Source organism: Lissotriton vulgaris, chromosome 3_2 (assembly GCF_964263255.1).
Source record: "Lissotriton vulgaris chromosome 3_2, aLisVul1.2, whole genome shotgun sequence".
In the NCBI taxonomy this organism is placed as follows: domain Eukaryota; kingdom Metazoa; phylum Chordata; class Amphibia; order Caudata; family Salamandridae; genus Lissotriton; species Lissotriton vulgaris.
In genome coordinates, this window is record NC_141690.1 from 77,544,891 (window position 1) to 77,571,975 (window position 27,085).

Consider the following 27,085-nt stretch of genomic DNA (forward strand, 5'->3'; position numbering starts at 1 on the left):
TAAAAAAAAACAAAAAAATGTAAGTATGTTTTCAGGCCCCCGCCCCCAAACACTCTGGGGACCTCCACCTTCCTGGGGCAGAAATATTTAAAATAGGGGGGTCTGTGATGGCACGGACCCCCCCAGTCCCTGGGACCACCACCTCTCGGGGCTTTTTAATGTTGGGAGGGGGTCGCAGGGCCTCCCTCCTGGAGCCCTTGATGGTCCTGGAGACTACCATCTCCCAGGGCTGGCTCCTGCAGTGTCCCGAGGGGCCTACCCCGGGACACTGCTGTTTGCTATAGTACGGCGGGAGCATTGCGGTTCCCTCTTTACCACAACAAACCGCTTTCCTATTTGAAAGAGAGAGCAAGTTAATTTGCTTTCTCTTTCAAGTAGGAAATCAGATTGCTTTTCATCAGAGATAGCAGCATATAAGCTGCTCTCTCTGACAAAGAAATGTCAGCCCTCGAAGGACGCGGGGAGCCGGCTGGGACCGTGGGGGTATTGGGTTTCCCCACACGGTCCCCAATGGTATTTTTGGAGAGTTCCGGGGGAGGGGGCCCCCATTGCAGCTCCTTAAACATTCGTACATATCATTTTCTGCAAAATCTTTTTTGTGTTGGGGAACAGAGTATTACCCCAGTGACTTTGTCATCCATGTATCTTTTTTACTTTTTCTTTATTTGAATTCCGCTTTATTTACAGTATCTTTCTACCTTTCATCACAGTGAGTTCCACAGCGTAGCGTCCGTTGCAGTGTTCTTAGCCTTTTTGTTCTTTTGCTGACTTACCAGTTTGTGTTCAAGATTCGCCGTCTTATTTGTGTAGCTTTCCTTTCTGTACTTTTGTGCGTCTTGTTTTGTATCTGACTTTGTTTATTCAGTGCTTGATCCAGTGTCCTGAATATAGCAGTGCATCTGTAGACATGTAGTTTACTCCTTTCATTTCCTTTCCCTCCCTCCATCCTAATTGACAACGTACTGGGGAGAGTCAAAGTAAGGCACTTCTGTGATCACTGTTTTAAGTTTGCAACACAGTAGGTAGGACACGGGTTAAGAAACCCAGCCTCCACCACTCTTGGACCCTCCTGGCCCTTGTTGTCACCTCGTTTGCTATGCCTTAAGTATTTCATCTTTTCACTTGACCGTGGTCCTCCTACAGTGTATTCTCATCATAGTCCAAGCACATACAATCCATCATTTTATCTGTTCTTGCCCATTCTGTGTGGTGGTATTGTCAGCACTTATTGCACATTATAGAATACCTTGAGTGTACCCGCCCTCAAAACGTCTCCACTGGGCATTGTACATGCAGACCCTGGACCACCCTTTTCATCCATTCTTGCATCCTGAGATGTAACCTCTTACCTCTGTTCTTCACCTCCTACTTTACCCTTTTAAATATTAAAATCTTTTTGGAAAGACATTACTAATCCTTATCATCGAAAAAGTAACAAGTTTCTGAAATCATTTTATATGTGAGTTGTGTATGTTATCCTAATAACCAACATTCCAATGACATGCTTTGTACCATTATGTAATGTGCTTTATTTGCATTGTTCTATCTTGTTTTGGTTTGTATGTCATTACAATGAAAGGTAACATATTCCTGTATATCCTAAATAAAGCACTTGACACAATGTATAGTGACACTGTATTTATTGTATTTATTTTTCGATTGTTTTCCAAATAATATACACTCAAGTACAAAATATTGTTGCTTCATTTCCAAGATAAATATGTAATGTATTTTATGAGAATCACCACATATGCTGATATTACAGTAAGGATAAAATGAAGTGTTTATGTTTTTGTACAAGGACTTACAACATAGGAAATTCAGTATGGAAAATCAACAAAACAATTGGAAGATGGCTTCAAAATTAGTAACAGTGTCATAGAAGAGCTGAACATACTTTTTACAAGTAGCGGGAATGAAGAGGAAGATATGAATGCTGCAGATATCAGTTGTGATTTCCTAGACGAAATCTTGGATGCTGATTTTGTGGAAGCATTAGATGACATCGAGTATGATCTTATGACTTTTGAAATTGATAAGGAAGGGCCGCGGGGCAAGATGGCCGCTGACAGTCTGTAGGGTGAGGACGCGCTTCCTACCTGCTCCCCCGCTCGTGTTTCTCCGTAAGGAATAAGCAAGGAGAAGAATGGAATCGTAAAACGGCGGTGTTTTCTTGACAACGATTATCTGTTCTGTGCAGCAGCCCCTAATTTGTGAGACGTAACGGGGTGAAGTGTGGTCTATGTGGGTAATCACGAAGGCAATAGCGGAGGTACTAGCCCTCCCGACGGTGGAAGTGGTGCTGACTCGAGCATTGGCTAATGCTCGTCAGCTGATGGTGAAGGCGAGTGGCTGGAGGAACCAGTACCGGCAGCGGCAGCAGTTGAAGCGTTACCGGCAGCGGCAGCAGAGTTCAGCAGGTGCGTTGTCCACGAGCTGGCGCCTAATGGCACCGAAGATTTCGAAAGCTTTGAGGGAGGAGAAAGCTGCTTGGAGCGAGTCAGATGCTCCGGCGGCTAACCTCCGTACAAAGAAGCTGACGCGGACACAGGAGATGAGCGAAGATCCTCGCACTGCTGAGCAAGTAAGGAGTGTAACACGGAGTAAGGAGGCTGGTAGCAGCGTGGGGGAGAGGCTGAAAAAAAAAGATAAAACGAAGGCTACAATAAAAGGAAACAAGGGAAAAGTAACAGAACAGGGGAATTTGAGACAGCCATTAGTTTCAGAGGCTTTTTTCCCTGTAACTACAACTAGCTCTCATGTAACGGCTGGCCCAGCTATACCCCAAACAGATTTTGGTGAAGCTGTGGCCTTAGACCCTGATTATGGATCCCTCGCGAGGGAGATAGACACCAACTTTTTGGCAACCAGCTATCTAGCAGAGTCAGATAATTTGGGAGCTCTAAGCAAGAAGATGCATAGAGACGATGAGCTGCCACAAGGCGCACCGATGCAGGAGAATGCGGAGAATGTGGAGAATGTGGAGATTTCTTCTGGACAGGTTAAACAGAGTCAAGAGAAAGGGGGCGAACTTGTACCCGATACTGGGAATGTTACTGGGAATGTTAGAAATGATAAAAATGCTCCAATTAATACAAATGTTAACCATGGTGTTATAGAGAATGATAGTGCCCTGCACCATGTTGAAGAGAGTACTCCGCCTCCAAACCCGGGCTCGGGCGACATTCTAGCTCTGACGGAGGCTTTGACAGAGGCATTAAGGGAGGAGCAGAGTAATACTAACGCTTCTAATCCCCTTGTTACTACAGAGGGAGACAGTAATGATATTAACGCATCTAAACAGCCTGAGAGGGGGAGAACTGTTGAGGGGAATGGCGATGGAAACGGAAGTGATAAAATGAGTAAAATGAGCAAAATGATTAATATCGACCCTAAGGCCATGATATCCTTAACTGGTTCCCCTTCTGACTAATGTTTTTTTTCTGTTAATGAGGGTGAGGAGGAAGGAGAAGAGGTGGGGGCAGTTGGGGGGGATGAGTCAGAGGATTCCTCTATCGCCGATTTGGGAAGCGACCAGACATTATCAGGACTTGTAACAGAGACCATATCTACATCTGCCTCTGGTTCTGGAGAGCCTTCGGATAAAGACTTAGCTGCAAAGCGTAAATCCAAAGTCTTGACTAAAAAAAGGAGGAGAACAAAAGGATCTATAAGCCCAGCAGCTATTAATGTTGCAAAGAGACTTGACTGGGACTACGCAGCTACATCTCAGATGTATAAAGAGGGTGTTGGGAGCCTAGATGAGACTTTGGGTTCTTTACGGTTGAATGAGGAGAGAGCCAGGCAAGGCCTACCCGAAACTCAGATTCAAAATCAGGAGCAACTTCGACGTCAAAATTCACCTTTGGGGTTTGAAATGATGTTTTCAATGCTTAAACAAATACAGACTGAGGCAAGGGTAGAGAGCCAGAGAGCCAGACAGGAAAGTAAAAAAATACAAAACGCTCTTCGAAAAGTAAATAAAGGGTGCACAGAGTTGGCAGCGAGAGTTACAGAGGTGGAAGAGAGAACGGGGGGCTTGGAAGATGAAATGAAGGGATGGAAGGAATTTAGGCAAGACCAAGAGAAAATTAATAGTGACGTTTTATGGAAGCTCGAAGATTTTGAGAATAGGCAGCGGAGAAACAATGTCAGACTCTTAGGTATTCCGGAAGGAAGGGAGGGACAGGACGCAAGAGCTTACATAATTGAATTTCTTAAGGGTGCACTTCCAGACATAAAAGGCTGGGACTGGGAATCTGAGATTCAGCGTGCTCATAGATTTCCTTTTGTACAGAGAAAGGTGAATGGTTCAAAAAAGCCTAGAGCATTCCTAATTTATGTGGGCAATTTCTTATTGAGAGAAGAAATAATGGCCAAAGCAAGACCACAGGCAAAGTGTAGATACCAGGAGATAGAGTTCTTCGCTAGACCAGACTTTTGTCACATAACGGTAGAGCGCAGGTGGAGACTGCGGGAACTAATAGCCCCATTTCAGAGAATTGGGTGTGAGGCATACCTAATGTTCCCTAGCAGGCTGAAGGTGGTAAAAGATGGCCAGTTTAAAATCTTTCACTCTGAGGTCAGAGCAGCCGAATTTCTGGCATGGCTTAAGGAAAGGACCCCGCAGAACAGTACACAATCTCAGGATCTAGTGGTAGATCTACCAGCTAAAGGTAGCAGGATATAAAGTTAAGATCTCTGAAACTTTATAGAAGCACAAGAACAGAGAATTGTAGCGTATTATTATATAACCATGTAGTTTGGTAACAATAAGTGAGCATCTTTTACGTAGAGGGTTAGAAACACAGTAGGAGCGGGGGGGGGGGCGTGGGACCCAAGCAGACACAGCTGTCACATATAGGTCCGATGGACCTATTTGCCTGTAGGGGGGGTGGGATAGTCGGGGTGGGGGGGAAGGGTGGGAGACACGGGGGGGGCAAGGAGCACAAAGCATATAGGAAATGTATAATACAGGAAACAGTAAGGAATAAGAGGAATAATGAAACAGAAGGAAGGCTTGTGTTGGTTGTGCTATATAAAGCCGTAGTCATAATGTGTAATGTGTTTTTTTTTTAATTGACTAAAACCGTGATTGTATCTGTTAAAAACCCAGGATGAGTATACGTATAATGACATGGAACGTCTGTGGTCTTAATGATAAGATAAAAAGGCAGAAGGCAGCTGTCTTGATCAAAAGTTTAAGATTAGACTTTCTAATACTCCAAGAGACTCATATACAACTGTCTGAAATTAGGCTGCTAGACCAGCTGGGTCTTACTGTTTTAGCACACTCTAGGCAGGGAAGTAGGAACAGGGGGGTTGCGGTTATGGCAAAGCAAAGAGATGTCACCACTAGGAAAAAATGGGAGGATGTATGGGGTAGATGGGCCTTGATAGAATGTCTGATTGGAGAAACATGGGTCACCCTTGGGTCTATTTACGGGTCTACAGGAGATGATCCTGAGATTTTTGAAGAAATCGACACTGAGTTGGCAACCTGGGCTCCATTTATATTGATAGGAGGAGATTTTAATATCAATGGAGCAGAGGGTTTGGGGCTGGGGCTGGGGCCCCCAGTTAAATATAAGGGAAGGAAGAAAAGAGTTTATAAAGCAATTGTTAACTTAGCTAGAAATAATGGCTTGCTTGATGTTTGGGACACCCTTAACCCGGGACAAGATGGTTTTACATATTATTCAGCACCCCATAGGATAAGTGTCAGATTAGATTATTTTTTAGTTAATAGCCAAGGTATTGATGGGATAGACATCGAAAGAATACCAAGGTTGTTATCGGACCATAATCCTCTTATAGTCACCTTAAAAGGTGTGACAGCGGTAAGGAAGGCTTCGGAGTGGTCTTTTGAAAAGGCTTTTTTAGTGGAGGACGCATATATCCAACACATGAGGAGATGGATATCTGATTTTTTGAACATAAATAGGCATACAGCACCCGTAGGGATAGTGTGGGATTGCTTTAAGGCTGGAGTGAGGGGCGAGACCATCAGCTATGGGGTTAGGAAAAGGAAACAGGAGAAAGAAAGAAGTGAGCGGGTAAGGAGGGAGCTACTGCGGGCAGAGGAGGAATTGAATAGTAGGACAGATCAAACTGGTAATGGAGCTCCAACGGACTCTGCATATCTTAAACTCGTGAAACTGCGAATGGAGGAGGAAGAATATATAGCAGAAAAGGCAGCTAAACAATATACAGTGAACAGAGAGAACTGTTATGAGATGAATGAAAGAGTGGGCAAAATGTTAGCAGCTAGAACTAGACAGAAGGTATCCTTTGGGGAGATAAAAGCAATTAAAGACAGCTCTGGAGTGATTGTTACTAATGTACAACAAATAAGGGAAGTCTTCAGGAATTTCTACACGGATTTATATTCTGAAAGTGATATAAAAGATCCTGAAGACATATTGGAGTATTTGAACTACTATGAGGGGAGGCAGTTGGAGGAAATAGAGAAGAAGAGGATTGATAACTTGTTAGACCTAGAGGAGGTAAAAACAGCCATGAAGAGTTTACCATCAGGAAAAGCGGCTGGTCCAGACAAAATCCCGCTAGAGTTTTATAAGGTGTTCTGGGAGGAGTTAGGTGGAGATATGCTTTATACTATGAAACAGGCACAGAAGGGAAGCTCAACACCAGGCACTTGGTCTGAGGCCGAAATTGTGGTTATTCTTAAGAAAGGGAAAACGCCAACCAACCCGGGGTCATACAGACCGATCACTCTCATGAACACGGACACAAAGATCTATTCAAAGGCACTGGCAACAAGATTCGCCAGTGTAATAACACCTCTAGTTACTAACACCCAACACGGTTTTATACCGGGACGTGGGACTACACATCACGTAAGGAAGTTGATCACCCTTATGGATAAAACAGAGGCTGATGGGGACCCATTCGCGGTATTATTACTTGATGCTGAAAAAGCTTTCGACCGTGTGTCATGGATATATATGTGGAGTGTTTTGGAAAAATTGGGATTTGGGAGTGGCTTTTTAACAGCGATAAAGACATTGTATAGAGAGCCTGTGGCTGCAATTAGAATTAATGCGGGTTTAACGGATAAAGTAAAAATTAACAGGGGCACAAGGCAGGGTTGCCCATGCTCCCCGCTATTGTTTGCGATATATTTAGACCCATTAATTAGGAGACTGGAGTCAAATAGGAATATCTCCCCAATTGTTACACTTAGGGGGGAGTGCAAGATTCTGGCCTATGCCGATGACGTGGCGGTTATTACATCATCACCCACAGAGGCTATAAGACATGTGGAGCAGGAGGCAAAGAATTTTGGGAAGGTTTCCGGGTATTCTTTGAACACTGGAAAAACACAAATTATAAAAAATAGTAAGGCCTTATGCCAGGATCCTCGGGTGGTACGGACGGGAACCTATTTGGGAATAACCATAACTTCAGAATTAGACAAGATAGTAGAACTAAATATTGATCCTATTGTACGGAAAGTTGGGGGGGAATTAGATAGATTGAATAATCTCCATCTTACCTTGGTTGGAAGAGTGAATATTATAAAAATGTTAATCATGCCGAAATTCTTGTATCTCTTCCGAACAATTCCCTTATGGTTTGATAACACGTGGTTTAAAAGGATTGAAAATATGATTAACAAATTTATATGGTCCAAAGGTAAAACTAGGAGAGCGGCGAGATTCCTGGCACTCCCACGGGAAAGAGGAGGTTGGGCGTTACCAGACTTTAAATTGTATTACTGGGCCGCTGCCCTGCAGTATATGGTAGGATTAATAGGTGGAGCTGAAGCAGAAGGAGAAGATCACTTAGGGTCATTAGCGATATACGGTATATTGATGGGTGAAGAAACAAAAAATATCTTTTTGAAAAATTTTGACACGGCATATTTTAAAAGAACACGCTTTAAGACTCTACTGGGTGCACATAATATTTGGAAGGCTTTTATGAAAAAGTTTGGTTTGGGGAAGTTTAATAGGTATACGAGGTTACACGAGAATATGTTATTTCCGGGAGATATATTCTCTGATTCAGTGTTTACAGAATGGTATCGGAAAGGGATAATAAAACTAGGGGATGTAATGGGGACACAAGGGCTGAAACAATTTGCAATAATACAGAAAAAATTTAATTTGTCGACACATCACTTCTTCAAATATTTACAAGTAAGAAGTTTTCTACAAAACAAAAGAGGGGGAACAAGAGGATTTGAGAAAATTAACATATTAGAGATAATAGAGACTGGAGTAGATTGCACAATTAAAAGATTTTATCTCGAGCTAAATCAACAAAGACCAGACGACATGGCCAAATGGGGGGAAATCTGGTCAACGAAGCTGGGCATAGAACAAGAGTGCTTTAATATTTCATTAGAATTAGGGATGAATATTCTATGCTCTGCGTCATTACAAGCACAGCATTACAAGACTATGTATTGGCTATATTACACCCCGGCTAAACTGGCACAATGGGGAGCGACAACTGGTATAAACTGCCCTAGATGCACGAGCGCAGATGCAGATGCCATCCATATGTTCGCAACATGTCCGAGTTTAATTACTGTACTTAAAGAGATAGAAATGTTTCTACAAAGGGCACTAAAACTACCTGCTAACTTAACACCCGCGATTATTCTGCTAGGTGTAGATGGAAATAATGACGTTGAGACAGGGAACTATCTTATTTTTGTGGCCTTGGCAGTGTACAGACTGTGTAGCGCCACTGCATGGTTAGATCAAATGGCGCCATCATTCCAACAATGGTTAGCCAGGTTGCTGAATATATACAATTTAGAAAAAGCGATCTACTCCAGAAGAGGGAAAAGGTTGAGGAAATTAGGCTTGGAAATATGGGAGACAATAACGAAATGGAAGGAAGAAGAATGATTTGTATAGGAAATGTATATGTATATAACTTGTATATAACTTGTATTAATGTGTATACTATGTGAAAAAAAAAAAGGTATAATAACGTATAACACATACAGAATGTATAATTGATATTAATGTGCATGTATAAGGAGAGTGACCTCATCCCAATATGGAGCGATATATTATTTTGGTATTAAGAAGAAGTTTTTTCTTGTTTACTTTAGATGAAACATACGGTGCAAATCTCATATGAGTAGGTAATATTGTTTTTCTTTATTACTTGCTCCATGCCCCTTCTGTGCTCCAGAGGGGGGAAAAAAGTTAAAAAAATTCTGTGAATAAAAAAGATTTAAAAAAAAAAATGAAATTGATAAGGAAAATGAAATACATGATGAAATAATTTTAGAACCTCTATTAAATGATGAGATGTTACAAGAATAAATGTATTATTATATAATAATAATGGTGTGAGACACTCTTCTTGCAAAATTGTAATCATTCAGCTAGTACTGTAGTACTCATGATGCAAAGAGGGTCTTAGGGCATGGACTGCTTCAAACCCCTATAGAATATGTATGGACTCTTCCATGCACCGTCAAACTTGTGTTTTATTCCCAGTCTGTATCTTTACACTTCCAGCAAACACTATCACACTTCTGTTTTAATATTGTATTGAGCGACACAGCACAATGTGTCACATTTATTTTCTGTTACCAATTCAAACACTGATATTACAGTAAAGAATTTTTTAGAATAGTTGCAATGTATTCAAAAATGTTTTATGAAAGCAGTTGAAACACTGATATTATAGTAAACAAGATTTAAAAATAGTTTCAAGGTATCACAAAATATTTTATGTGAGCACCACAAACCTCGATATTACAGTAATAAAGTTGTGGAAATAGTTGCAGTGTAGCTTAAAATATTGAACGTGAGGAGCAAAAAAACACTGTAACAACAAGAAGTTGTGAAAATAGTTTCAATATATCACTAAAACTCATTTCACTTCACTGAGAACATGTTTCTTTTCTATTGACAGATCTTATATCTTACAGATGGAAAATGTCACTTACACAGTAAGCATTTCTTTTTGGCATGTAGTGCTGTAGATCTAGATGTTTTTCATAGTCCTGCCATGTTGTGTTGTGTTTGGCTGAGGTAGTAGCTATAACAAAAAGGCTCGATAAAGGGCTTTGACTTTGAATCAGAATATGAAATTCAAAAATAATTGATAGCCCCAGCCAAGAAAGGCAGCAAGTTTGCAAATTTCTCACTGCCTTTGGCCGGTGTAGTTGTTACAACACAAAGGCTCGATAAAGGACCTAAACTTTGAATACAGATATGAAATAGAAGAATAGATGATAACCATAGCTAAGAAAGGCAGCAAGTAAGTGTGTGTATGTGTAGATGATGTGTTGATTGAATGGAAGATGAATAATGTAAAAAATAAGAACGGCTGCAAGTGTGCAAATTATACCTTTAGCTGGGGAAGTAGTTACAACAAAAAGGCTTGATAAAGGGCCATGAGTTTGAATCAGAATATGAAATTGAATAATACTTGATAACCCCAGCCAAGAAAGGCAGCAAGTGCGGAAATTTCCCACTGCCTTTGGCCGGGGTAGTAGCTACAACAAAAAGGCTCGATAAAGGGCCATGACTTTGAATCAGAATATGAAATTGAACAATAATTGATAACCCCTACGAAGAAAGGGATCACGTGCGCGCATTTTCCACTGCCTTCTGCCTGGGTAGTATCTACATGAAAAAGGCTCGATAAAAGGCCTTGACTTTGAATCAGAATATGAAATTGAAGAGTAATTGATAACCCCAGCTAAGAAAGGCAGCAAGTAAGTGTGTGTATGTGTGGATGATGTGTTCATTGAATGGAAGATGAATAAGGAAAAAAGTAAGAAAGGCTGCAGACGAGCAAAGTAACCACTGCCTTATCAGGGAAGTAGATCTTTGGATACCCAGCTCATTACACAGAATGTGCGTCGCAAGAAAGGATGCAAGTGTGGAAATTACCCACTGCTATTCACGGGAATTAGTTACCAAGAAAGCTGAATAAAGGGCCTGCACTTTGAATTTGTATTACAAGAAGAATAATTGGTAACCCCAGCCAAGAAAGGCAGCAAGTGTGCAAATTTCCTACTGCCTTCTGCCGGGGTAGTAGCTACAACAAAAAAGCTCGATAAAGGGCCTTGACTTGGAATCAGAATATGAAATTCAAGAATAATTGATAACCCCCGCCAAGAAAGGCAGCAAGTGTGCTAATTTCTTACTGGCTTCGGCCGGGGTAGTTGTTACAACAAAAATGCTCGATAAAGGGCATTGACTTTGAATCAGAATATGAAATTGAACAATAATTACAAGATGTTACAAGAATAAATTTATTATTATATAATAATAATGGTTTGAGACACTCTTCTTGCAAAATTTTAATCATTCAGCTAGTACTGTAGTACCCATGATGCAAAGTGGGCCTTAGGGCATGGACTGCTTCAAACCCTTATAGACTATGTATGCACTCTTCCATGCACCAAACTTGTGTTTTATACCCAGTCTGTATCTTTACACTTCCAGAAAACACTATCACACTTCTTTTTTAATATTGTATTGAGCGACACAGCACAATGCATCACATTTATTTTCTGTTACCACCTCAAACACTGATATTACAGTAAATACTTTTTTTAAATAGTTGCAATGTATTCAAAAATGTTTTATGAAAGCAGTTGAAACACTGATATTATAGTAAACAAGAAGTTGTGAAAATAGTTCCAATATATCACAAAAACTCATTTCACTTCACTGAGAACATGTTTCTTTTCTATTAACAGATCTTATATCTTACAGATGGACAAAGTCACTTACACAGTAAGCATTTCCTTTTGGCATATAGTGCTGTAGATTTAGATGTTTTTCATAGTCCTGCCATGTTGTGTTGTGTTTGGCTGAGGTAGTAGCTATAACAAAAAGGCTCGATAAAGGGCTTTGACTTTGAATCAGTATATGAAATTCAAAAATAATTCATAACCCTAGCCAAGAAAGGCAGCAAGTATGCAAATTTCTCACTAGCTTTGGCCGGGGTAGTTGTTACAACACAAAGGCTCGATAAAGGACCTAAACTTTGAATACGGATATGAAATAGAAGAATAGTTGATAACCATAGCCAATAAAGGCAGCAAGTAGGTGTGTGTATGTGTAGATGATGTGTTGATTGAATGGAAGATGAATAATGCAAAAAATAAGAAAGGCTGCAAATGTGCAAATTATACCTTTAGCTGGGGAAGTAGTTACAACAAAAAGGCTCGATAAAGGGCCATGAGTTTGAATCAAAATATGAAATTGAATGATAATTGATAACCCAGCCAAGAAAGGCAGCAAGTGCGCAAATTTCCCACTGCCTTTGGCCGGGGTAGAAGCTACAACAAAAAGGCTCGATAAAGGGCCATGACTTTTTTTAATCAGAATATGAAATTGAAGAGTAATTGATAACCCCAGCCAAGAAAGGCAGCAAGTAAGTGTGTGTATGTGTGGATGATGTGCTCATTGAATGGAAGATGAATAAGGTAAAAAGTAAGAAAGGCTGCAGACGATCAAAGTAACCACTGCCTTATCAGGGAAGTAGATCTTTGTATACCCAGCTCTTTACATGGACTGTGCGTCGCAAGAAAGGATGCAAGTGTGGACATTACCCACTGTTATTCACAGGAATTAGTTACCAAAAAGGCTGAATAAAGGGCCTGCACTTTGAATTTGTATTACAAGAAGAATAATTGAAAACCCCAGCCAAGAAAGGCAGCAAGTGTGCAAATTTCCTACTGCCTTCGGCCGGGGTAGTAGCTACAACAAAATAGCTCGATAAAGGGCCTTGATTTTGAATCAGAATATGAAATTCAAGAATAATTGATAACCCCAGACAAGAAAGGCAGCAAGTGTGCAAATTTCTCCCTGCCTTTGGTTGGGGTAGTTGTTACAACAAAAAAGGCTCGATAAAGGGCCTGCACTTTGAAGACGGATATGAAATAGAAGAATAGTTGATAACCATAGCCAAGAAAGGCAGCAAGTAGGTGTGTGTATGTGTAGATGATATGTTGATTGAGTGGAAGATGAATAATGTAAAACATAAGAAAGTCTGCAAGTGTGCAAATTACCCACTGCCTTTAGCCGGGGTAGTAGCTACAACAAAAAGGCTCGATAAAGGGCCTTGACTTGGAGTCAGAATATGAAATTCAAGAATAATTGATAACCCCAGCCAAGTAAAGGCAGCAAGTGTGCTAATTTCTTACTGTCTTCGGCCGGGGTAATTGTTACAACAAGAATGCTCGATAAAGGGCCTTGACTTTGTATCAGAATATGAAATTGAACAATAATTACAAGATGTTGTAAGAATAAATTTATTATTATATAATAATAATGGTTTGAGACACTCTTCTTGCAAAATTGTAATCATTCAGCTGGTACTGTAGTACTCATGATGCAAAGTGGGCCTTAGGGCATGACTGCTTCAAACCCTTATAGACTATGTGTGCACTCTTCCATGCACCGTCAAACTTGTGTTTTATACCCAGTCTGTATCTTTACACTTCCAGCAAACACTATAACACTTCTGTTTTAATATTGTATTGAGTGACACAGCACAATGTATCACATGTATTTTCTGTTACCACCTCAAACACTGATATTACAGTAATCATTTTTTAGAATATTTGCAATGTATTCAAAAATGTTTTATGAAAGCAGTTGAAACATTGATATTATAGTAAACAGGTTTTAAAAATAGTTTCAAGGTATCACAAAATATTTTAAGTGAGCACCACAAACCTCGATATTACAGTAATAAAGTTGTGAAAACAGTTGAAGTGTAGCTTAAAATATTGAACGTGAGGAGCAAAAATGCACTGTAACAGCAAGAAGTTGTGAAAATAGTTTCAATATATCACAAAAACTCATTTCACTTCACTGAGAACATGTTTCTTTTCTATTGACAGATCATATATCTTACAGATAGAAAATGTCACTTACACAGTAAGCATTTCTTTTTGGCATGTAGTGCTGTAGATTTAGATGTTTTTCATAGTCCTGCCATGTTGTGTTGTGTTTGGCTGAGGTAGTAGCTATAACAAAAAGGCTCGATAAAGGGCTTTGACTTTGAATCAGAATAGGAAATTCAAAAATATTTCATAACCCTAGCCAAGAAAGGCAGCAAGTGTGCAGATTTCTGACTGCCTTTGGCCGGGGAAGTTGTTACAACACAAAGGCTCGATAAAGGACCTAAACTTTGAATACGGATATGAAATAGAAGAATAGTTGATAACCATAGCCAAGAAAGGCAGCAAGTAGGTGTGTGTATGTGTAGAAGATGTGTTGATTGGGTGGAAGATGAATAATGTAAAAAATAAGAAAGGCTGCAAATGTGCAAATAATACCTTTAGCTGGGGAAGTAGTTACAACAAAAAGGCTGGATAAAGGGCCATGAGTTTGAATCAGAATATGAAATTGAATGATAATTGATAACCCCAGCCAAGAAAGGCAGCAAGTGTGCAATTTTCCCACTGCTTTCTGCCGGGGTAGTATCTACATGAAAAAGGCTCGATAAAGGGGATTGACTTTTTTTAATCAAAATATGAAATTGAAGAGTAATTGATAACCCCAGCCAAGAAAGGCAGCAAGTAAGTGTGTGTATGTGTGGATGATGTGCTCATTGAATGGAAGGTAAAAAGTAAGAAAGTCTGCTAGTGTGGAAATTAACCACTGCCTTTAGTCGGGGAAGTAGTTACAACAAAAAGGCTTGATAAAGGGCCATGAGTTTGAATCAGAATATGAAATTGAACAATAATTGATAACCCCAGCCAAGAAAGGCAGCAAGTGCGCAAATGTTCCACTGCCTTTGGCCGGGGTAGTAGATACAACAAAAATGCTCCATAAAGGGCCATGACTTTAAATCAGAATATGAAATTGAACAATAATTGAAAACCCCTGTGAAAAAACGCAGCACATGCACACATTTTCCACTGCCTTCTGCCGGGGTAGTGTCTACATGAAAATGGCTCGATAAAGGGCCTTGACTTTAAATCAGAATATGAAATTGAAGAGTTATTGATAACCCCAGCCAAGAAAGGCAGCAAGTAAGTGTGTGTATGTGTGGATGATGTGTTCATTGAATGGAAGATGAATAAGGTAAAAAGTAAGAAAGGCTGCAGACGCGCAAAGTAACCACTGCCTTATCAGGGAAGTAGATCTTTGGATACCCAGCTCATTACACAGACTGTGCGTCGCAAGAAAGGATGCAAGTGTGGAAATTACCCACTGCTATTCACGGGAAGTAGTTACCAAGAAAGCTGAATAAAGGGCCTGCATTTTGAATTTGTATCACAAGAAGAATAATTGATAACCCCAGCCAAGAAAGGCAGCAAGTGTGCAAATTTCCTACTGCCTTCGGCCCGGGTAGTAGCTACAACAAAAAGGCTTGATAAAGGGCCTTGACTTGGAATCAGAATATGAAATTCAATAATAATTGATAACCCCAGCCAAGAAAGGCAGCAAGTGTGCTAATTTCTCACTACCTTCGGCCGGGGTAGTTGTTACAACAAAAAGGCCCGATAAAGGGCCTGCACTTTGAATACGGATATGAAATAGAAGAATAGTTGATAACCATAACCAAGAAAGGCAGCAAGTACGTGTGTGTATGTTTAGATGATGTCTTTATTGAGTGGAAGATGAATAATGTAAAAAATAAGAAAGACTGCAAGTGTGCAAATTACCAACTGCCTTTAGTCGGGGAAGTAGTTACAACAAAAAGGCTCGATAAAGGGCCATGAGTTTGAATCAGAATATGAAATTGAACAATAATTTATAACCCCAGCCAAGAAAGGCAGCAAGTGCGCAAATTTCTCCCTGCCTTTGGCCGGGGTAGTTGTTACAACAAAAAAGGCTCGATAAAGGGCCTGCACTTTGAATACGGATATGAAATAGAAAAATTGTTGATAACCATAGCCAAGAAAGGCAGCAAGTAGGTGTGTGTATGTGTAGATGATGTGTTGTTGAGTGGAAAATGAATAATGTAAAAAATAAGAAAGGATGCAAGTGTGCAAATTACCCACTGCCTTTAGCCAGGAATGTAGTTACAACCAAGAGGCTCGATAAAGGGCCATGTGTTTGAATCAGAATATGAAATTGAACAATAATTGATAACCCCAGCCAAGAAAGGCAGCAAGTGCGCTAATTTCCCACTGCATTTGGCCGGGGTAGTAGCTACAACAAAAAGACTAGATAAAGGGCCATGACTTTGAATCAGAATATGAAATTGAACAATAATTGATAACCCCTGCAAAGAAAGGCAGCAATTGCGCACATTTTCCACTGCTTTCTGCCGGGGTAGTATCTACATGAAAAAGGCTCGATAAAGGGCCTTGACTTTGAATCAGAATATGAAATTGAAGAGTAATTGATAACCCCAGCCAAGAAAGACAGCAAGTAAGTGTGTGTATGTGTGGATGATGTGTTCATTAAATGGAAGATGAATAAGGTAAAAAGTAAGAAAGGCTGCAGACGCGCAAAGTAACCACTGCCTTATCAGGGAAGTAGATATTTGGATACCCAGCTCATTACACAGACTGTGCGTCGCAAGAAAGGATGCAAGTGTGGAAATTACCCACTGCTATTCACGGGAAGTAGTTACCAAGAAAGCTGAATAAAGGGCCTGCACTTTGAATTTGTATTACAAGAAGAATAATTGATAACTCTAGCCAAGAAAGGCAGTAAGTGTGCAAATTTCCTACTGCCTTCGGCCGGGGTAGTAGCTCCAACAAAAAGGCTTGATAAAGGGCCTTGACTTGGAATCAGAATATGAAATTCAAGAATAATTGATAACCCCAGCCAAGAAAGGCAGCAAGTGTGCTAATTTCTTACTGCCTTCGGCCGGGGTAGTTGTTACAACAAAAAGGCTCGATAAAGGGCCTGCACTTTGAATACGGATATGAAATAGAAGAATAGTTGATAACCATAACCAAGAAAGGCAGCAAGTAGGTGTGTATATGTGTAGATGACGTGTTTATTGAGTGGAAGATGAATAATGTAAAAAATAAGAAAGACTGCAAGTGTGCAAATTACCCACTGCCTTTAGTCGGGGAAGTAGTTACAACAAAAAGGCTGATAAAGGGCCATGAGTTTGAATCAGATTATGAAATTGAACAATAATTTATAACCCCAGCCAAGAAAGGCAGCAAGTTCGCAAATTTCCCACTGCCTTTGGCCGGGGTGGTAGCTACAACAAAAAGGCTCCATAAAGGGCCATGACTTTGAATCAGAATATGAAATTGAACAATAATTTATAACCCCTGTGAAGAAAGGCAGCACGTGCACAAATTTTCCACTGCCCTCTGCCGGGGTAGTATCTACATAAAAAAGGCTCGATAAAGGGCCTTGACTTTGAATCAGAATATGAAATTGAAGAGTAATTGATAACCCCAGCCAAGAAAGGCAGCAAGTAAGTGTGTGTATGTGTGGATGATGTGTTCATTGAATGGAAGATGAATAAGTTAAAAAGTAAGAAAGGCTGCAGACGTGCAAAGTAACCACTGCCTTATCAGGGAAGTAGATATTTGGATATCCAGCTCATTACACAGACTGTGCGTCGCAAGAATGGATGCAAGTGTGGAAATTACCCACTGCTATTCACAGGAAGTAGTTACCAAGAAAGCTGAATAAAGGGCATGTACTTTGAATTTGTATTACAAGAAGAATAATTGATAACCCCAGCCAAGAAAGGCAGCAAGTGTGCAAATATCCTACTGCCTTCGGCCGGGGTAGTAGCTACAACAAAAAGGCTTGATAAAGGGCCTTGACTTGGAATCAGAATATGAAATTCAAGAATAATTGATAACCCCAGCCAAGAAAGGCAGCAAGTGTGCTAATTTCTTACTGCCTTCGGCCGGGGTAGTTTTTACCCGAAAAATGCTTGATAAAGGGCCTTGACTTTGAATCAGAATATGAAATTGAACAATAATTACAAGATGTTACAAGAATAAATTTATTATTATATAATAATAATGGTTTGAGACACTCTTCTTGCAAAATTTTAATCATTCAGCTAGTACTGTAGTACCCATGATGCAAAGTGGGCCTTAGGGCATGGACTGCTTCAAACCCTTATAGACTATGTATGCACTCTTCCATGCACCAAACTTGTGTTTTATACCCAGTCTGTATCTTTACACTTCCAGAAAACACTATCACACTTCTTTTTTAATATTGTATTGAGCGACACAGCACAATGCATCACATTTATTTTCTGTTACCACCTCAAACACTGATATTACAGTAAATACTTTTTTTAAATAGTTGCAATGTATTCAAAAATGTTTTATGAAAGCAGTTGAAACACTGATATTATAGTAAACAAGAAGTTGTGAAAATAGTTCCAATATATCACAAAAACTCATTTCACTTCACTGAGAACATGTTTCTTTTCTATTAACAGATCTTATATCTTACAGATGGACAAAGTCACTTACACAGTAAGCATTTCCTTTTGGCATATAGTGCTGTAGATTTAGATGTTTTTCATAGTCCTGCCATGTTGTGTTGTGTTTGGCTGAGGTAGTAGCTATAACAAAAAGGCTCGATAAAGGGCTTTGACTTTGAATCAGAATATGAAATTCAAAAATAATTCATAACCCTAGCCAAGAAAGGCAGCAAGTATGCAAATTTCTCACTAGCTTTGGCCGGGGTAGTTGTTACAACACAAAGGCTCGATAAAGGACCTAAACTTTGAATACGGATATGAAATAGAAGAATAGTTGATAACCATAGCCAATAAAGGCAGCAAGTAGGTGTGTGTATGTGTAGATGATGTGTTGATTGAATGGAAGATGAATAATGCAAAAAATAAGAAAGGCTGCAAATGTGCAAATTATACCTTTAGCTGGGGAAGTAGTTACAACAAAAAGGCTCGATAAAGGGCCATGAGTTTGAATCAAAATATGAAATTGAATGATAATTGATAACCCAGCCAAGAAAGGCAGCAAGTGCGCAAATTTCCCACTGCCTTTGGCCGGGGTAGAAGCTACAACAAAAAGGCTCGATAAAGGGCCATGACTTTTTTTAATCAGAATATGAAATTGAAGAGTAATTGATAACCCCAGCCAAGAAAGGCAGCAAGTAAGTGTGTGTATGTGTGGATGATGTGCTCATTGAATGGAAGATGAATAAGGTAAAAAGTAAGAAAGGCTGCAGACGATCAAAGTAACCACTGCCTTATCAGGGAAGTAGATCTTTGTATACCCAGCTCTTTACATGGACTGTGCGTCGCAAGAAAGGATGCAAGTGTGGACATTACCCACTGTTATTCACAGGAATTAGTTACCAAAAAGGCTGAATAAAGGGCCTGCACTTTGAATTTGTATTACAAGAAGAATAATTGAAAACCCCAGCCAAGAAAGGCAGCAAGTGTGCAAATTTCCTACTGCCTTCGGCCGGGGTAGTAGCTACAACAAAATAGCTCGATAAAGGGCCTTGATTTTGAATCAGAATATGAAATTCAAGAATAATTGATAACCCCAGACAAGAAAGGCAGCAAGTGTGCAAATTTCTCCCTGCCTTTGGTTGGGGTAGTTGTTACAACAAAAAAGGCTCGATAAAGGGCCTGCACTTTGAAGACGGATATGAAATAGAAGAATAGTTGATAACCATAGCCAAGAAAGGCAGCAAGTAGGTGTGTGTATGTGTAGATGATATGTTGATTGAGTGGAAGATGAATAATGTAAAACATAAGAAAGTCTGCAAGTGTGCAAATTACCCACTGCCTTTAGCCGGGGTAGTGGCTACAACAAAAAGGCTCGATAAAGGGCCTTGACTTGGAGTCAGAATATGAAATTCAAGAATAATTGATAACCCCAGCCAAGTAAAGGCAGCAAGTGTGCTAATTTCTTACTGTCTTCGGCCGGGGTAATTGTTACAACAAGAATGCTCGATAAAGGGCCTTGACTTTGTATCAGAATATGAAATTGAACAATAATTACAAGATGTTGTAAGAATAAATTTATTATTATATAATAATAATGGTTTGAGACACTCTTCTTGCAAAATTGTAATCATTCAGCTGGTACTGTAGTACTCATGATGCAAAGTGGGCCTTAGGGCATGACTGCTTCAAACCCTTATAGACTATGTGTGCACTCTTCCATGCACCGTCAAACTTGTGTTTTATACCCAGTCTGTATCTTTACACTTCCAGCAAACACTATAACACTTCTGTTTTAATATTGTATTGAGTGACACAGCACAATGTATCACATGTATTTTCTGTTACCACCTCAAACACTGATATTACAGTAATCATTTTTTAGAATATTTGCAATGTATTCAAAAATGTTTTATGAAAGCAGTTGAAACATTGATATTATAGTAAACAGGTTTTAAAAATAGTTTCAAGGTATCACAAAATATTTTAAGTGAGCACCACAAACCTCGATATTACAGTAATAAAGTTGTGAAAACAGTTGAAGTGTAGCTTAAAATATTGAACGTGAGGAGCAAAAATGCACTGTAACAGCAAGAAGTTGTGAAAATAGTTTCAATATATCACAAAAACTCATTTCACTTCACTGAGAACATGTTTCTTTTCTATTGACAGATCATATATCTTACAGATAGAAAATGTCACTTACACAGTAAGCATTTCTTTTTGGCATGTAGTGCTGTAGATTTAGATGTTTTTCATAGTCCTGCCATGTTGTGTTGTGTTTGGCTGAGGTAGTAGCTATAACAAAAAGGCTCGATAAAGGGCTTTGACTTTGAATCAGAATAGGAAATTCAAAAATATTTCATAACCCTAGCCAAGAAAGGCAGCAAGTGTGCAGATTTCTGACTGCCTTTGGCCGGGGAAGTTGTTACAACACAAAGGCTCGATAAAGGACCTAAACTTTGAATACGGATATGAAATAGAAGAATAGTTGATAACCATAGCCAAGAAAGGCAGCAAGTAGGTGTGTGTATGTGTAGAAGATGTGTTGATTGGGTGGAAGATGAATAATGTAAAAAATAAGAAAGGCTGCAAATGTGCAAATAATACCTTTAGCTGGGGAAGTAGTTACAACAAAAAGGCTGGATAAAGGGCCATGAGTTTGAATCAGAATATGAAATTGAATGATAATTGATAACCCCAGCCAAGAAAGGCAGCAAGTGTGCAATTTTCCCACTGCTTTCTGCCGGGGTAGTATCTACATGAAAAAGGCTCGATAAAGGGGATTGACTTTTTTTAATCAAAATATGAAATTGAAGAGTAATTGATAACCCCAGCCAAGAAAGGCAGCAAGTAAGTGTGTGTATGTGTGGATGATGTGCTCATTGAATGGAAGGTAAAAAGTAAGAAAGTCTGCTAGTGTGGAAATTAACCACTGCCTTTAGTCGGGGAAGTAGTTACAACAAAAAGGCTTGATAAAGGGCCATGAGTTTGAATCAGAATATGAAATTGAACAATAATTGATAACCCCAGCCAAGAAAGGCAGCAAGTGCGCAAATGTTCCACTGCCTTTGGCCGGGGTAGTAGATACAACAAAAATGCTCCATAAAGGGCCATGACTTTAAATCAGAATATGAAATTGAACAATAATTGAAAACCCCTGTGAAAAAACGCAGCACATGCACACATTTTCCACTGCCTTCTGCCGGGGTAGTGTCTACATGAAAATGGCTCGATAAAGGGCCTTGACTTTAAATCAGAATATGAAATTGAAGAGTTATTGATAACCCCAGCCAAGAAAGGCAGCAAGTAAGTGTGTGTATGTGTGGATGATGTGTTCATTGAATGGAAGATGAATAAGGTAAAAAGTAAGAAAGGCTGCAGACGCGCAAAGTAACCACTGCCTTATCAGGGAAGTAGATCTTTGGATACCCAGCTCATTACACAGACTGTGCGTCGCAAGAAAGGATGCAAGTGTGGAAATTACCCACTGCTATTCACGGGAAGTAGTTACCAAGAAAGCTGAATAAAGGGCCTGCATTTTGAATTTGTATCACAAGAAGAATAATTGATAACCCCAGCCAAGAAAGGCAGCAAGTGTGCAAATTTCCTACTGCCTTCGGCCCGGGTAGTAGCTACAACAAAAAGGCTTGATAAAGGGCCTTGACTTGGAATCAGAATATGAAATTCAATAATAATTGATAACCCCAGCCAAGAAAGGCAGCAAGTGTGCTAATTTCTCACTACCTTCGGCCGGGGTAGTTGTTACAACAAAAAGGCCCGATAAAGGGCCTGCACTTTGAATACGGATATGAAATAGAAGAATAGTTGATAACCATAACCAAGAAAGGCAGCAAGTACGTGTGTGTATGTTTAGATGATGTCTTTATTGAGTGGAAGATGAATAATGTAAAAAATAAGAAAGACTGCAAGTGTGCAAATTACCAACTGCCTTTAGTCGGGGAAGTAGTTACAACAAAAAGGCTCGATAAAGGGCCATGAGTTTGAATCAGAATATGAAATTGAACAATAATTTATAACCCCAGCCAAGAAAGGCAGCAAGTGCGCAAATTTCTCCCTGCCTTTGGCCGGGGTAGTTGTTACAACAAAAAAGGCTCGATAAAGGGCCTGCACTTTGAATACGGATATGAAATAGAAAAATTGTTGATAACCATAGCCAAGAAAGGCAGCAAGTAGGTGTGTGTATGTGTAGATGATGTGTTGTTGAGTGGAAAATGAATAATGTAAAAAATAAGAAAGGATGCAAGTGTGCAAATTACCCACTGCCTTTAGCCAGGAATGTAGTTACAACCAAGAGGCTCGATAAAGGGCCATGTGTTTGAATCAGAATATGAAATTGAACAATAATTGATAACCCCAGCCAAGAAAGGCAGCAAGTGCGCTAATTTCCCACTGCATTTGGCCGGGGTAGTAGCTACAACAAAAAGACTAGATAAAGGGCCATGACTTTGAATCAGAATATGAAATTGAACAATAATTGATAACCCCTGCAAAGAAAGGCAGCAATTGCGCACATTTTCCACTGCTTTCTGCCGGGGTAGTATCTACATGAAAAAGGCTCGATAAAGGGCCTTGACTTTGAATCAGAATATGAAATTGAAGAGTAATTGATAACCCCAGCCAAGAAAGACAGCAAGTAAGTGTGTGTATGTGTGGATGATGTGTTCATTAAATGGAAGATGAATAAGGTAAAAAGTAAGAAAGGCTGCAGACGCGCAAAGTAACCACTGCCTTATCAGGGAAGTAGATATTTGGATACCCAGCTCATTACACAGACTGTGCGTCGCAAGAAAGGATGCAAGTGTGGAAATTACCCACTGCTATTCACGGGAAGTAGTTACCAAGAAAGCTGAATAAAGGGCCTGCACTTTGAATTTGTATTACAAGAAGAATAATTAATAACTCTAGCCAAGAAAGGCAGTAAGTGTGCAAATTTCCTACTGCCTTCGGCCGGGGTAGTAGCTCCAACAAAAAGGCTTGATAAAGGGCCTTGACTTGGAATCAGAATATGAAATTCAAGAATAATTGATAACCCCAGCCAAGAAAGGCAGCAAGTGTGCTAATTTCTTACTGCCTTCGGCCGGGGTAGTTGTTACAACAAAAAGGCTCGATAAAGGGCCTGCACTTTGAATACGGATATGAAATAGAAGAATAGTTGATAACCATAACCAAGAAAGGCAGCAAGTAGGTGTGTATATGTGTAGATGACGTGTTTATTGAGTGGAAGATGAATAATGTAAAAAATAAGAAAGACTGCAAGTGTGCAAATTACCCACTGCCTTTAGTCGGGGAAGTAGTTACAACAAAAAGGCTGATAAAGGGCCATGAGTTTGAATCAGATTATGAAATTGAACAATAATTTATAACCCCAGCCAAGAAAGGCAGCAAGTTCGCAAATTTCCCACTGCCTTTGGCCGGGGTGGTAGCTACAACAAAAAGGCTCCATAAAGGGCCATGACTTTGAATCAGAATATGAAATTGAACAATAATTTATAACCCCTGTGAAGAAAGGCAGCACGTGCACAAATTTTCCACTGCCCTCTGCCGGGGTAGTATCTACATAAAAAAGGCTCGATAAAGGGCCTTGACTTTGAATCAGAATATGAAATTGAAGAGTAATTGATAACCCCAGCCAAGAAAGGCAGCAAGTAAGTGTGTGTATGTGTGGATGATGTGTTCATTGAATGGAAGATGAATAAGTTAAAAAGTAAGAAAGGCTGCAGACGTGCAAAGTAACCACTGCCTTATCAGGGAAGTAGATATTTGGATATCCAGCTCATTACACAGACTGTGCGTCGCAAGAATGGATGCAAGTGTGGAAATTACCCACTGCTATTCACAGGAAGTAGTTACCAAGAAAGCTGAATAAAGGGCATGTACTTTGAATTTGTATTACAAGAAGAATAATTGATAACCCCAGCCAAGAAAGGCAGCAAGTGTGCAAATATCCTACTGCCTTCGGCCGGGGTAGTAGCTACAACAAAAAGGCTTGATAAAGGGCCTTGACTTGGAATCAGAATATGAAATTCAAGAATAATTGATAACCCCAGCCAAGAAAGGCAGCAAGTGTGCTAATTTCTTACTGCCTTCGGCCGGGGTAGTTTTTACCCGAAAAATGCTTGATAAAGGGCCTTGACTTTGAATCAGAATATGAAATTGAAAAATAATTGATAACCCCAGCCAAGAAAGGCAGCAAATTGGTGTGTGTATGTGTAGATGATGTGTTGATTGAGTGAAAGATAAAAAAGGTGAAAAATCAGAAAGGCTGCAGACGCGCAAAGTACCCGCTGCCTTGGAAGTGAAGTGGATCTTTGGATACCTAGCTCATTACAATTTCTGTGCATCGGATATCACAGTGGGAGCCTGAGAAATGGCTACCACATCGAAGCAAGCAATGTAAGTGCACTAAGTTCCCACTGTGGGCAGTAGGGCTGAAATATTACAACACCGCACCAATTTCAGGGACTCTACTTTGAATTAGAATAATACTTGGCAAAGGCAGCAAGAAAGTCAGCAGGTAGGTGTTTCAGGCAGTGGTTTCAGAATAAGGTGAAAATTAAGAAAGGTAGCAGACGTGCAAACAACCCACTGCCTTGTAAAGGAAATGGGTGTTTGGTTTTCCATTCCATTACAGACTGCGGGTCGGCTTCAGCAGTGGTAGCCTGAGAAACAGGTATCTCATCTAAGTAGTTAAGCAAGTGCACAAAGTACACACATTGTGAGGTAGAAAGGATGCAAGAAAGTACGTAAGTGTGCAAATTACCCACTGCCATTCAGGGGTATTACTTACCAAGAAGGTTCAAGAAAGGGCCTGCACTTTGAATATGGTTTACTTGAAGAATAATTGATAACACAGCCTAGAAGGGCAGGAAGTGTGCAAACTTCCCACTGCTTTTGGCCAGGGTAGAAGCTACAACAAAAAGGCTCCATAAAGGGCCTTGACTTTGAATCACAATATGAAATTCAACAATAATTGATAACCCCAGCCAAGAAAGGCAGCAAGTATGCACATTTCTTACTGCCTTCGGCTTTGGTAGTTGTTACAATAAAAAGGCTTGATAAAGAGCCTGCACTTTGAATACGAATATGAAATAGAAAAACAGTTGATAACCACATCCAAGAAAGGCAACAAGTAGGTGTGTGTATGTGTAGATGATGTGTTGATTGAGTGGAAGATGAATACGTTGAAAAATAAGAAAGGCTGCAAGTGTGCAAATTACCCACTGCCTTTAGCTGGGGAAGTAGTTACAACAAAAATGCTTGATAAAGGGCCTTGAATTTTAATCAGAATATGAAATTGAACAATAATTGATAATGCCCAGCCAAGAAAGGCAGCAAGTGCGCAAATTTACCACTGCGTTTGGCCGGGGTAGTAGCTACAACAAAAAGGCTCGATAAAGGGCCAGGAGTTTGAATCAGAATATAAAATTCAAGAATAATTGATAACCCCAGCCAAGAAAGGCAGCAAGTGTGCTAATTTCTTACTGCCTTCGGCCGGGGTAGTTGTTACAACAAAAAGGCTCGATAAAGGGCCTGCACTTTGAATACGGATATGAAATAGAAGAATAGTTGATAACCATAACCAAGAAAAGCAGCAAGTAGGTGTGTGTATGTGTAGATGACGGGTTTATTGAGGGGAAGATGAATAATGTAAAAAATAAGAAAGACTGCAAGTGTGCAAATTGCCCACTGCCTTTAGTCGGGGAAGTAGTTACAACAAAAAGGCTGATAAAGGGCCATGAGTTTGAATCAGAATATGAAATTGAACAATAATTTATAACCCCAGCCAAGAAAGGCAGCAAGTGTGCAAATTTCACACTGCCTTCGGCCAGGGTAGTTGTTACAACAAAAAAGCTCGATAAAAGTCTCATGACTAATGTGGAGGATAGCGATGCTCCCGTTTCTTGTTTTTTATCAGGTCGTTAGACTGTTACACGTAACACAAAAGTTTATCGCAATAAATGCATAGAAATTTAAGTTTACCAAAATCAAGATCAATATGTGAGTATGGACTGTTTGCCAAAGATGCTGTTGCAGCAGTTGATGTGCTTGGTGCAGCAGCAAGTGGGTTGTCCTGCAATCTCTGTGTTGCAGCTCAAGCAAAGTTGTTGGGGTGCAAGTTGTTTACGTTTTGCACTATATTCGCTGTGCCAAAGGAGTATTTTTTGTATTGATCACCCCTTGAAAGATTTGTTTGGCAAATTTTACAGGTTAATAATGGTTGGTGTGTTTCAGTGACTATGTGTCTGGACTTCGCTGGAATCTTCAAGGGACACATTAGGTCTTGCATAATACAGAAATAATTTGTCCTTAGTGACATCCAATTCTATTTTATGTAGAACGGTTGAATTCCACATCCGCCTCTATGACTAGTGGGAGGGTAGCATTTCAAAGTGTTTGACAGGTTAAACTACATGTTTCCAGGCAGCCAAAGAAAACTTAGCATGCTTATGCATGGACACCCTCTCACACAAAACCCAGCACTGAGCATTCAGGATTGTAAAAGCTTGCCATAGCAGTGACTGATGAGTTTATATATGTCAGTGACAAAAGAAAAGAAAAACAAGTACGCTTGTTTTACATTACAGATATACAGACCTGAAAGACTATGCATGTAAATCCATGAAATCTTTTTTGAAGGTATGGAAGAAAGCAGTGAAAGGGTTTTAGAAGCAATACTGTCCAGCATAAAATGTGCATAATTGTTCTTTTTGTTGACTCTAAACAC